General features: G+C 36.7%; 2 pseudogenes; one reads left to right on the plus strand and one right to left on the minus strand.

The window, feature by feature from the left end:
* Positions 1 to 1,113: 1,113 nt before the first annotated feature.
* Positions 1,114 to 6,415, plus strand: LOC113289353 (annotated as a pseudogene).
* A 944-nt stretch (positions 6,416 to 7,359) lies between these two features.
* Positions 7,360 to 11,364, minus strand: LOC113289354 (annotated as a pseudogene).
* Between the last annotated feature and the right edge of the window lie 2,008 nt (positions 11,365 to 13,372).

A 13,372-nucleotide genomic window follows, 5' to 3' on the forward strand; every position in this document is an offset into this window, starting at 1 on the left:
TGAAGTTGTGTTGTACTCTTTTTTCCTTCGATCGAGAATAGTTTTTCCCAAAGGGTTTTGTTACTCGACAAGGTTTTTAGCGAGACAACATTAAAAACATCAAGTATGTTGAACGTTGAAGACTAGAGATCGCGTTGATATTACTGAAAATATCTGAATCAAAGAAATGAAACGCGATATTCTCTTAAGCAACGTAACTTCCAGAATCAACAACATGGTCTTATAAACATTCAAGTTACCAAAGTAAAGTGTGATAAACTCCTTTTGAATGCATTAGACTAATGAAAATTATCTGACATCAGGGGGAGCATCTAATGGTTTGTTGAACTATTTTCATTCATTGAGGTTGCTTTTTCCCACAAGGTGTTGTTACTCGGTAAGGTTTTTAATGAGACAACAACAAACACCCCACGAGGATTTTATGCCTTAAGAGTTGTGAAGCAACTAGTCAACTTCAATGGAGCAAAGTGATCATCTGCAACGGATCACCTTAATTTACTTGCATCTATCACGTTGTACTCTTTTTCCTTGTCAAGATTTTAATGAGGCAACATATTTGAGTCCATCTATGTTCTAAGTTTGCTTTATATTGTAATCTTTCTCTTTAGTTCAGGTTTTGTCCCTCTGGGTTTTCCCGACAAAGTTTTAACGAGGCAATTAACTTAGACTCGTCGATCTTTGAAAATCGTATTGCATGTGATGAACTACATGTAAAGTACGTGACAACATGTGAAGTACTACATGTGAAGAGTTTTACCAAAATTTTATCCCACTGGGTTTTTCCTTGTCAAAGTTTTAGTGAGGCGATTGATTTCGGCACAAGTCATCAAGAAGAGGACGACATTTGAATTCCTACAACCGAAACACTACAAACGGAGTTCTATTGGACCACACAAGAGGGAGTGTTGTAGGGCCTACAGTCCATGAATGTGTGGCCCAACTAGAAGCCTAAAAATTTCTCTTTACATGTATATAAAGGATACTTTAACTATGTAATAGGCTAATCAATAAAAATCTTTTCTTTCACCGCCTCTTCTTTTTTCACTTATTATTCTACAACATGTCTACCATTTCCTGTTTTCCTCTATTTTTGCCGTAGAAAATCTGACCACCAGGCTAAAACCCTTGCCAAGGTTTTTCTACTTGCATACATACACAACAGAAAAAATAAAAAATAGAGGAAGAAAATGGCTCAGTTTCTAAAATTTATGGTTAACAAAAATCAAAATCTCACAAACATCAAACTTCTTGTTCGATTTATTCATCGGAAACCATCAAAACAACAAAAACCACCACCAGTACCACCTCCCAAACCACCAAACCCACCACAAAAACCAGTTTCATTTAGTCATCATGATGAAACATGGGAAGATCCTTATAGTTGGATGACTAACTTAGATGATAAAGTAGCAATGCGTCATATGGATGTTTATATGGAACAAGAAGAAAAATATACAGAAGCGGTTATGTCTGATACTGAACGTATTCAAAATAGACTTCAAGCAGAGATGGCTGTTCGTATCAACTCTCATTTATCATCTGTACCAATGAAATGGGGTCCCTGGTTAGTATTTGGCTTTCATTTTCCACCATCTGAATTCTAAAAACACTTTATTATCATATGCCTGGAAAGTGTTTGTTGGAAATCCTAACAAAAACTAGAAATGTTAAAAAGAAGAAAAAAAACATATTATTTCCAGAATTTCTGGGTTTCCTGAATTTGAATTCTTGCTTTTGTGTTTGTATTTGAAAAAAAGGTAGGTTGTATTATAGACGTGTTGAAGAAGGGAAACAATATCAAGTTCTTTGTAGGAGGTCTGTTAAATTAAATGAAGAGTTCATTTCTAATAGTTCACCTTTTGCTGGATTTGATTTTACTGCTGGAAAGAGAATTGAACAGAAGCTTCTTGATTATAACCAAGAGGCTGAGAGATTTGGAGGTAATCTACTTATCTTTATTACTTAGTGGTCGAAAATTTGTTTCTTTCCAAGGTTTTAAATTTTGGGTTTTCTTGTTATAGGATATGCTTATGAGGAACTATCTGAAATATCTCCAGATCATCGGTTTCTTGCGTACACTATGTATGATAAAGAGAACGATTGTTTTAAGTTATCTGTTAGGGATTTGAGTTCAAGTTCTTTATTTAAGAAACCTGGGGTTGATCGAGTTGCGGGTTTTAAGTTATCTGTTAGGGATTTGGAAAATCATTGTTTTATACAGTGACTGATAGTAATAAGCGACCCTATCGGTTTGTGAAAATTTACAGTATTTCCAATGTTAAAGTTTTGCTTTTATTTTCTGATTTTTTTCTTATTTTGGATGCAATCGAGTATATTTGATGATTCTTCTAACAAAAGAATTCTTAATTAGGATCTTTCGTAGCGTGATCGGGGAAAATGAAAACGATCTCTTGGTTATGGAAGAATCAGATGGGAATGCTTACCTTAGTATCAAACACACAAAGGATTTCCAGTTTGTGACTGTTAATGTGTCCTCGGTTACTTCTTCAAAGGTATAAGCTGTAAATGGCTACTTTTGTCTCTTCATTATTTATTTATTTCCTCATATGTTGCTAAATTCAAGCAATTATTTGCAGGTTTACTTGATAAATGCAGCTGATCCTCTGTCTGTTATGAAATTAGTATATGAGTGTGAACCACATGTTAATTGCATAATTGAACATCATCAAGGACATCTTTATGTTTTTACAAATGCTGCGAAAGATGGGCAACCTGCTGACTCTCATTACCTGCTCTCTTGCACTGTTGAAGCTTCTGGTTCAAGAAAATGGGAGGTTAGAGTATTTCTAAGCCATTTCTGTTCAGATTCTACAAACACTTCCCTGCAGCATGTGCTTTTAGTTAGTTCAGTATCATTTCCTTCGCATGAGCTCTTGGTTATGTGTTTCTTGTTTATGTTTCAGAATGTATTTCTTGATGATCCGGAGTTTGTCCTGGAGGATGTGGATTATAATGATACTCACCTCATACTTATCTTGCGGGAGGGTCGAGAGTTTAAGATCTGTGCAGTCCCTCTACCTTTGGCTAGTAAGGTGAGCGGCCACTTGTATGTTTGCTATTTTGCGTTGTATATGCTGTTCTGGATACTCACATTTTGGCTAGTAGTTTACTGGTGGCTCTTTCTTACGAGATGAAATGAATGATCCAGTGAAGGAGCTCCTACTATGAATCTCAGTAATGGTGTTAATCCCCACAGCACGTGGTTGTTCTTTTCTTTCTGCATTAGAAAAGTAATTTAAGGTGGTTAGCTTTGGTTTTTGTATGACTTGTGTAATCGTTTCCCCTTTTAATTAGCTTGTTATTGTAAAATCTTTGAGCAGGAAGCAGTTCGGTTAAAAGAGCTTAACCCTACTTTCTTGCCTCTTCCAAAGTATGTCTGCCAGATCTCTCCTGGACCAAACTATGACTACTATTCCTCTACCGTGCGATTTACAGTGTTGTCTCCTGTGGTATGTGAATGTTTCATGTCTGTTATTTTTTATTTTCATTTGAATATTGCATTTAAATGTCTATCCCTTAATATCTATCCACTTACTTAATGGAGAATACAAGAAGTTGGCATGTATCTGTCGTTAATTGGTGCCTTTTTTAACAGTTGTTTTTCTTCTCAATCCGTAATACTTGCCACCTTAGTTGTCTAGATTTGGAAAAACATCGTAAAATCTGTTAAAGTAGACCTACATAAGCTAGGGACCCCAGGTTAGGTCTAAGAAGCACAGTGTATGTTGTACATCTAAACGCAAACTGGGCCCTATTATATCGCAATGGTGTTATATAATGGCGAACACTGATGTGGTGTTATATACTGGTCCATGGTTTTATACAATTCATATTTTTTTTTCAGATTCTTTTATTTCACCAGTACATATATTCAAGCAAGTGATAGAGCTGTAAATTTCTGCAGATGCCTGATGCTGTTGTTGACTACAACTTAGCAGATGGTAAGTGGTTAATAGTTCAGCAACAAAATGTGCTTCAGGAAGGAACTCGAACATTATATGGAGCTACCTCGGTGTCTGCAAACACTGAGAAGCTACGAACATCGCGAAGCATTCATCTCTCAAATGAAGTTCGATCGGAAGATGATCAGTTATGGAATGATTTGTCAGAGTTTTATGCTTGTGAGCAGTACGATGTTTCTTCACATGATGGTGTACTGGTTCCTTTGACTATTGTTTACTCACGGAAATACAGACAAGATGGCCTGAATCCTGGTCTACTTCATGGTCATGGAGCTTATGGAGAGTTATTAGAGAAAAGATGGCGTAGCGAGTTAAGAAGCCTTCTCGACCGTGGTTGGGTGATTGCGTACGCTGATGTTAGGTTTGTTTTATATATATGGTGTAGTTTTTCTATTCATTCATTACTCATATTTTCACTTATTTCATTGCTGAGGAACCTATGTCTATAATGTCAATTTTCTTTCTTGTATCGGATGCAAAAACTCATTTGGTTGCCTGATCCAAATGATTGTAATTATATGTTTTAGGGGTGGTGGTGGTAAGGGTACAAAGTGGCACCTCGATGGAAGACGGACAAAAAAACAGAATGGTATCAATGACTATATTTCCTGCGCTAAGTTTCTTCTTGACAAGGAAATTGTACACCAAAACAGGGTAGGAGCTTGGGGATATAGTGCTGGAGGGCTCCTAGTTGCATCTGCTATTAATATGCAACCAGATTTGTTCCGTGCTGCAGTTTTGAAGGTATGCACCTCTTATTGACCCAATTACGTGGTTGATAAATAGGTACTCAGACTTATGATACTTCCAGAGAATTTATCCATATGTTTTCATCTTTCACTTTGCCATCTGCTAAATAGAGATGGATAGTAACACATCAAATCGGGAGTGACATCGTTGTAATCAAATTGTCAGTCAGTCAAACTTTTCAGCAAAAAATTATTATAACTTTTGATTTGAATATTCGTGGGTGCGGTTTTTATTGTAGGTTCCCTTTTTAGATGCTACAAATACACTTTTGTATCCTGTATTGCCACTAATGCCTTCCGATTATGAAGAGTTTGGAGATCCTGAGGATGTTGAAGATTTTCGGGCTATAAGAAAATACTCCCCTTATGATAATATCCAAAAGGATGCCCTTTATCCAGCTGTCTTGGTAACATCATCTTTGAATACAAGGTAAACTGATTTGAAAAAATATTTGTTTTTGCATCAATGCATGTCCTATACAATTGCTGGAGTGAGTAAAAAATTGGTGTAAAGCCAGTTGCAAGATTGCACAAACAAGTATATGCTCAGAAAAACAGCAGAGGGCAAGCATTGATTATCTAAATATCCAAGAAAGTGATCTCTCTTCAATTTTACATTTTACCCATGATTCTAAGCTCCATCTCTAGAATGTAATATTATACATGATGTTGTTTTGAAGGCTTATTAATGATTTCCTAGGATTGGGGTAGTAGTATCTGAGACACAAGGCTACCTTTAGGGTCCAGAACATGCACTGGCTTGTGGTCTATCCCAGGATTCGTTATGAACGTTGTGCACCTAAAGTTTTTACATGTCTTTCAATAGACTAATAAACCTAATACCATTTCTATGTTGATATTTCAGGTTTGGTGTGTGGGAAGCTGCAAAATGGGCTACACGGGTTAGGGATCATGTCATTTATGACCCAATGCGTCCGATACTGCTTAATTTAACAGTAGACGTAGTCGAGGAAAACAAATATTTGCAGTGTAAGGAATCAGCTTTAGAAACTGCCTTTCTTATCAAGATGATGATGGATTCATAGATGTCTTCTATTATTTCCATTCTCTGTGATCACATTCTTCAGAACCTCCCCTATGGTATCGGGATGTCTCCTCGAGGTACAGCTTCTTAAGGGGTCACCAAACATAAGCCATATCCAATCTGATTGTTCTTAGCAGAGAAAAAAGAAAGATAAACCAAATAATCCAATAAGGTGGAGAAAAAAAGTACAAGTAGTAGATGGAATTTTGAGTAATTAGTTAAGTGTTAGGTAGGGAAGTAGATCACTTTTTTTTTTCTTCTAACTGCATATTATTAGAAAACAATTATACCAAGTATGCTTTTCAATGACAGTGTCAATATGATAATTGATGGTATTGGTATATAGAGAATGTGTAAGAAAAGTAGAACACTTTTTCTGTTAAAAGGGTTTATCATCATTGACATCTGAGAAAAAGCTTTATTAGGATTCACTGCCTATTACCCACTATTACTTTCTCTCTCTGTCTTACTGAATTTGTCTTGTTAAGGTGAAGATGATTAAGTTAAGTGGAGATGATCCTAAGATTCCGTTTGGCGACATGCCGTGGATTCCAGGGTGTATGAGCTTTTGTATCTATTTATTATATCTTTACATAACTCAGTCTGTCAATATTTTTAGATTACCAACTCAACTGCTTTTGGCCATAATACCTTTATAAGAAAATTCTCCATGAAAATGTTGAAATCTTTGTTTATTGATGAGTAGTAGTGTTATTGAGAAGCAAAAGAAGAGTTCATAATTAGAAATTTTGCATCATTGTTCATGTAATTCATGCTGTACATACTCATGCATATTGACTTGTCACTATTATGAGCAATAATGATAGTGGATGAACAAAGTAAAGGGTATTTCAACTACAAAGAATCAGCTTTTATCATCTCATTTTAGGGTTTCCAATGTTGCATATAGGAGGATCATTCAATTTCAATCTACTTGCAAAAGAAAGAAAACGGTTTCATGTTATCATGTATTAAAAAGACAGATATAGGGTGAGTGACACCAAAAACTTTTTTCTTACACCCATCACAAAGAGGAGAAGACCCCCACCATGTATTAGACTTTTCATGTGATTGATGCCAATTGCCAAACATTACAATGGGTGCTTCTGGTCATCATTTTTCTCTACCTACCTACATAGAGAGGGAATTATTTGGAATTAAAGCTGAAATGATTATTTACAAAAATCAGTCAAAGTAAGAGTCCATTTCCATTCTCCCTTTTTTGCCTCATGCAGTATTATGGACCATTGGTCCTAAAGTTTAGTATAATTAGGATTTTGGTTTGATTTTGATTAATCATGTCAACCTCAAATTGTGCATATTCCATGGCATTATCTGTGGATTTGCATGGATAGTGTGGGTACACACACCTCACATCAGGATTTTTTTTCAAACAGACAACACAAGCACCATGAAGCTTATACCAAACATTTGTGATTGTTTTCATCCATATTGACAAAAAACAACAAAGAAGATTTGATTGAAAAGAAACCAATGGAATGGTCCCATTACTTCAAACCTAGAAATTCTGTTTACCCTTTTCTTTTCCCTGCACTAATCTGAACAACCAAGTAAAGCAGGGTTTCAAGAGTAGGGACAATGAATTCAAGAATTATGGAGGTCAGCTCATTTTGGTTCTATTTGCAGTATGTCCCAAAATGGCCTCTATTCATACAGGAAACCAAAAAGAGGAAAAATACATCCAAAGAAAGAAAGAAGAAATAAAATTAATACCCTCGAAAGAAAGAAGCAAAAGGAACAGACTGCACAAAAAAATTGAATATAATTCACCTCTGGATCACTCTTGTTGCTTCTGCATCAACCTTTGCTCCCCCGAAAAAGGAAAAAAATTACATTCTGAATGAGGGTAAGACATTGATACAAGGGTGTGCAAAAAGGCAGTGGTATAAGTTGATCCGATCCATCTTCCACCGTAATGGAGAACACAACATAATTTATATTTCAACACTTTTCTACGTTTCTATTCCCTCTGAAATGGTTGGTAATAACCCTTCTCCTTCTACAAAAGTAGGATTTAGAAACTTAGCAACAAACGCCCACATTTTATACACATCTTCAAAGTTGGTGAGGAAGCCAAGAGATGCAGTAACAACTTCAACTCTGATTAATGCCTTCTTACCATCATTTCGACCATTTGCTATTGGCCGGCATAATGCTGCATCATCCATATCCATCGTCCCTCGATGGTTCTTTGGGCTGTCTCCTAGCCGAATATGACTAAGGAATCCAATCCCAAGAGACACGCCATTTTTCTCCGCTAGCTTTTGTACAGCATCAGGATTAATTTGGCCTCCTTTATTATCTCTTATGTTAAAAGCCACGGCAGCACCCCTTTCATATTTTATCTTCGGGCCATAAATTTGAACAAGAGACACTCCAGTGCCCCCTTCAGGACCAGGCAGCCGCAATTGCAGTAACGATGTAACGAGCCAATTGATCAGATAGCGCAATCTAAGGGTGGTTTTGTTGAGACCCAACATGTTGACGTGATCGAGATGCCGGCACATAATCTCAGGCTCTCTTCTATCCCAGTCCTCCCCATCCTCATATTCTTCATCACTCACGGAATCATCCTCCCCAAAAGTAGTCGCAGAAACTTCGGGCTCCAAAGTATGGCTTATATGCTCTTTACGGTTGTCATCCACACTAAAAGACACCCTCCCGCCCATGCTCATAACTCTTTCACCATCTTCAACCCCAAAAAATCGGCTTCCACCCAATCTGCTTCCTTCCCTCCTTCCTAATAGCCTAAACTCGCCTTCGGTCTCTCTCCTGATAGCACTTTCTTTTGTGTCGCTACATATCTCAGAGGTTGAGCCATTTTCATGGCTACCATCCTGGAGCCAAGAAGCAGTTGGATTACGAAGTCCATTTGCAGTTGATTTCAATATAGACGCTGACGAGATAAAATCTTCTCTGATTTCCGATTCTTCTTGAATTTCTCTGACATGCTGATAATCTGTATCCTTTCTGCAGCTTCCTGGAGCGGTATCTGTTTCTGTGAATTGATCTTCCGGGACCTCCTTCACAAGCTCCAGTTCCTGTGAGACTGATAAGACAGCTGCGTCAAAAGATATCACATTATCATCGTTCATTCTGAGGTTAACCCCTCTGCCATCATAAATCGGGCTCCCAGATACTCTGGATGCAGATTTTGGAGAATGCCGCTTCTGATTCTTTCGGCTGGTAAACCAAGACGGCGGCAATGGAGATCCTGGTTTCGGCTTGCTTAGTTGGCCAGAATTGTCAGACCTGTATGGGCTCTGACCTAAATCTATCCAGAATGAATGATCTGATGATTCGTCTTCACTGAAAAGTGGGCTCTTCATGACCTCCCCAACTGAAATGCTGTCAACTTCTTCAAAAATGGTACTTGCGCCATCCCTGTCAGAGCTATTATCTTGCTCCATCTCTGCCTCAAACACATCTCTCACTTGAGCAGAAGTGTACACACCAGAAAATGCTGGTAATTGTGACCCCTTGTGAGTTTCCGGAATTAAATCTTCACTCCCATCCGCCCCTTCATCTTCAATTCCCACCAATCCATCCAGACCATCAATTGAATCACTTAGATACTGAGGAAAGACCGGAACTATTCTCACCATTCCAGACCCAGCTGTCCCACACTGATTTTGCAAGCTTGACATCACCGATTTCTTGATAAGGAGACATCCAAATCCAGTTGGGTCAGTACCAAATACCCGGTAAAAGGACGTGATAATGAAGTCAGGTCGGAAGAGAGACAATCCAAGCGAATCCATATCTTTTGGACCTAATGACCCAGCATCAAGCAAGACATGCCAATTGTTTTGCTGAGCCAATGCCATCCACTGATAAGATACTTTGCACCTGTAACTCTAGACTGAACAGGAAACACAAATAGCCCCACCCCTGCAGATCCTTCTTCCTCCTTTTCTTAGTCGAAATATGCTTTTTCAGTTCAGTTGAACACATTTTAGAGTAGGCCATTTAGTAGCACTGTATGTCTTTGCCCCTTCTCCTTAGCACTTTGAGCCATCCAATTTACGGATTGACTCTCGTAATCAACATAGTCAACAATTTCTTGTTGGTTTGAAATGGATAAGATTCAGCTAACAATTTAAAGCGACCCTCTACTAACAGTAAAAACAAGCCCATATTCATTCTCAGGGATAATTCAAATAATCCATTATTCTAGATTTTATATCATGTTCACAACTACCTTTCTCAGCACCCACCATATAAAGCATGGTTGCTTAATTTGCAGTAATCTCTGACAAGCTAAATGCACAAGACTCCCAATACTGAAGTGTCTGAAGATAAGAAAAGAGTCCAAATCCACAGTAATCAAGACATACCTTGGCATTATAATCTGAGAGATGCCCATATTCATTGGATCTTAACTGATCAATCATTTCTGTAGATTGGAATTTTGGGTACATGGTAAGAAATTTATTAAATGAATCAGAAAAATCAGGGATTGAATCTTCAGTATCGAAAGTTCTGTCAGCTGCAAGAGAAGTAGCTCTAAGAAATTCCCTCTGAGCATGAAGTCTAGCAAGAGATCTTGACCTACCCAAAGTACCATCTTGAGCTGAAGATTCAGAATCAATGTCTTGGGATTTAACAAGTGAACCATCTTCAGAAGCTTCTTCAAGAGCTTCTCTTAGTTTATTCTCTTGTAATTGTCTAAGAATTGAAGGTTTTCTTTGACCACCTCCTCCTCCATCCTCTGCCATACCACCAGACCCATCTTTTCTTCTGCTCTTCTTCTCCATTAGTAATGAAGCACAATGAGATATGGGTTTCCATAGTGATAGATGCATTGAAAAAAACCCAATTTGTAAAAAAAGTTGAAACTCAAGACAACAAACTCATCTAGAAAAACCCAGACCTTAAAATGGAAAGTAGATTCCAATAGACAAAAAAAGAAGAATCCTTGATTTTCAGGAAGGAACACCTCAAAAGAGATTCATTGAAACATTTGAAAATTTTCACTTTTAGTTGAATTTATGAAGCGCCATCCACTTTATTCTTCTTCTGTATCCCAAAACTAAAATCAACCCATGTAGCAAAGAGAAGATCTTTACATCAGAGAAACCACCAAATGTAAACCCTACTTCATACTCTGCTGAACTAAGTAAAAAAGTGAATGAAGGATACCCAAACCCAGAGACCTTGAAACTGAAAAACAGAAAACCAGATCCACAGGACAAGGGAAAAGAAAAAAAAACTTGAATCTTTTTACTTTTTATCTCCTCCCCCCACACTAAAACAGACCTAGAAGAAGAAAAATGAATGAAACCCTTTGAACAAAAAAAACAAATCACTAAGCCAGAACCCAGAAAAGAAGAAAAATTCTGAGAATGATAAGTAAACAACACAAGTATAAGTTGAAAGAGAAAGAGAAAGAAAACAAGAAGTTCAACAACCACACACCAACTTCTTTTACTCACTCTCTCTTTTTTTTCTCTCTGTAATTTCCCTCTGCTACATAAAATCGAACCCGGAAAAAAGAAAAGACCCTTTCTTTCTTTCTTCTTCACCGTCAGTTCTGCTCTCAATTTCCTGCTCAATCAATGAGTCAATCCAGACATGTTTGCATTCATTATACCCCTTTCTCTCTAAATTTATTTTACAAATTACTCCCATTAATATTTTCTCCTAGGTCCCTGGTTTTTGTAAGAATTGTGAATGACCACCTGTAATGTGGTCAACTAGTGGTTGACCTATGATTAAAACGGTAGAAACTGGTCTGGGGAGGAAATCAATGCTTGTGAATCTCAAAAGACAGTAGAGAATTAATTACCTATAGGTAACATTGACTTATGAGATTTATTTACCACACCTGGTTGAAGGCTTTGTCATGGTTGGCATATTGGCTGCTATAGCTGGACTGGCATTAAGAGAAATATTATTGTTTTGGTGTGTGGTAGGACCTACCACTTTGTTTGAGAAAATATTTGTTTGTTTCATTTTTCTCCATGGGCTAAAGTCAAATCACTTAGCTATAACAGAAGAGACATATGACCAGAGAAAACATCCACTTTGATTTGAGTTTCATTATTTTATTCATTTGTTCAGTTTCTTGGAATTCCATGGACATTTTGGACAATCAAAGACTTCACCTGGAAAAGTTTCATTGCTGGGATTTATCCTCAAAGAGTACCGAGAAGTTTTAAATTTATGCTCGGATATCGGCGGTTAAACATCTGCACTCCACTAATAAGAATGTAGAGTGTTATAAGAGAACGTATCGTCAATATATTATATTAAAATTCATTGTCATTTGAATTTTACAGATAAAATAGTGTAAATAAGTATGCACATAAAAGGGTCCATGGATCATTATTGACAGTGGAGTAACAACAAACTCTTAAACCCATAAGGAATCTTTAGTTCATTATTTTTAATTATAGACTAACCAACTAACTTAAACAAACTTCATTGTTCGAAATAAGTGCCCGACCATGTAAATCTTCATTTAAAAGATTCAGTAAATGACTAAGTGGATGAGACATACAAGGCTAAAAACATATATCGGGGAATAAACAATATATAAGATTGGCGGAAAATTGATAATATGTATTATCTGTTTTTTTTAGAAAAGAGATACAATCAAGGAGTAATATATTGTCATGTTGAGTAGACAACGAAGAAAGTTTTCTTTCGTGATCTAAACCTTTGAGCATACTAAATGAGTTTTTTTTACAAGTACAATGTGGGTTGTATGGCTCATCCAAGTTATATTATATGTTTGTTATCACTATTTTCCAATTAAAATTTCATAAACTTTTTTATCAGTTCAAAACTAAAACATACTAACTAAAATTGAATATTTTTGCAAAGCAAAGCACGACAAAAAAAAATTAGTAAATTACAGATCTCTTTACGTGGATCCTTTAAGAAGAGTCAGGAAATTCGGATAATGAAAACGAAAATGAATTGGAGAACGTCTTACAGGATCTAAAAGCAATATGAAGAGGTGGATGAGATTTAAACATTTTGAGTTGTTTCAATCTAAAATAGAACAGTTTAAACTTAATTAACATAAACTAAATAAACTAAAGATGAAAAAACAGAGAAAAGCATAGGTAGCAATACGGATAAAGAAAAATAAAAGTTTGAGCTGCAAATTTTTTTAAATGATGTATGGAAAATATTGAAGAGAAATTGAAGCTTAAGACTGCAGCAATGACAAACTTGGTTGATTGCATACCCAATTTTAGGACATGTCCATGTCGGATATTGTGATGCACCCACCAGAGACCTATACATAATAGGATTATAAAATGGACCGCCATCAATAACATTTAGTTTTCGACTTACAGGGACTGGTGATAAGCAAATCTTAGCACCGGCCATGTCAAATTTCTACAACAAGTCAAGAGGATACTTGGTTTGACAAAGAAATAACCCAGAAGCATTTCTCTTGACCTCCTGGCCAAGAAGAAGTGTAAGCTACCTAAATCCTTAATAGAAAAATGAGAGCTCAAGGTGGTGATCAGCTAAAAGCAATAAGTTTTTTTGTTACCAGTGATCGATGATGATATCATCAACATACACAAGGATAATAATTAGTCTAGAGCCATTCT

The sequence above is a fragment of the Papaver somniferum genome, chromosome 6, assembly GCF_003573695.1.
Source record: "Papaver somniferum cultivar HN1 chromosome 6, ASM357369v1, whole genome shotgun sequence".
Taxonomy (NCBI): Eukaryota; Viridiplantae; Streptophyta; class Magnoliopsida; order Ranunculales; family Papaveraceae; genus Papaver; species Papaver somniferum.